This window comes from Varroa destructor, unplaced genomic scaffold, assembly GCF_002443255.2.
Source record: "Varroa destructor unplaced genomic scaffold, Vdes_3.0 BEIS01000005.1, whole genome shotgun sequence".
Lineage (NCBI taxonomy): Eukaryota > Metazoa > Arthropoda > Arachnida > Mesostigmata > Varroidae > Varroa > Varroa destructor.
This window is the reverse complement of record NW_019211458.1, coordinates 26,016,904-26,017,303: the sequence shown is the minus strand read 5'-3', so window position 1 is coordinate 26,017,303 and position 400 is coordinate 26,016,904.

Here is a 400-nt window from a genome sequence, read left to right as displayed (position 1 = left end):
CATGTGTTTTGTTTTTTGCGTCTGTCAAGAAAGTAGGTCGCATTTAGCATTTCTGGACGTTTATTTTTAAATCATTTATCTGTCCTATTGCGAATATGAGTTAACTATGGGTAATCTCTTACATGTGTAAAACTTGGAAGTGAAGTGACGTAATACAAATGAGGAAAGTGTTCAAAGAACTTAAGCCAATAGTGCGATTGCCACGACAAAATTGTGAAAAACATAGCTTGGTATTGCAGCTTCTCCTGATTAAAAGTGGAATGCGTGTGTGTGTGTGTATATATATACAGAAGATATACAAACATACATCTATACAAGTATATATATATATATACATATTCAGAGCATTGATATATTATACAATGGTAAAAAAGGTACATATATGAAAAGTGTATCAACT